Genomic DNA, 434 nt, shown 5'->3' with positions numbered 1-434 from the left:
AAAAAAAAAAAAGCAAGGCTGAAATAAAAAAGGACGGCACAATGAAACATAATAAAATTCAAAAAAATCCAATCACAAGAAAAACTATAGGTAAAAATTCATCTTCTAAAAATATAAAGACAAATAAAGTGGTCAAATGGAGAACAACAGCCACTCTAGGAAGTTCTTCAAAAAAATCTGTCTGACTACTCTTCCATACATCAAAGCTTAAGCCAAAACTTTAAATAGCGGTCACTCTATCTACTAAACACCAACTAGAAAAGGTATTATTCTCCCAAATATCAAAACTTGAAGCCAAAACTTCCAACAAAAGCTACTCTATCTACAAAGCGCCAACTGGAAAAGATGTTATTCCAACTAGTGACCAAAAAAAATACCACATGGTACTAAAATAACACTAGATAACTTGTAGGAAAATAACTTCAATAACACCC

This window comes from Phalaenopsis equestris, unplaced genomic scaffold (genome assembly GCF_001263595.1).
Source record: "Phalaenopsis equestris unplaced genomic scaffold, ASM126359v1 Scaffold224866, whole genome shotgun sequence".
Taxonomy (NCBI): Eukaryota; Viridiplantae; Streptophyta; class Magnoliopsida; order Asparagales; family Orchidaceae; genus Phalaenopsis; species Phalaenopsis equestris.
The sequence above is the reverse complement of the archived record's forward strand: the minus strand, read 5'-3'. Positions refer to the sequence as shown.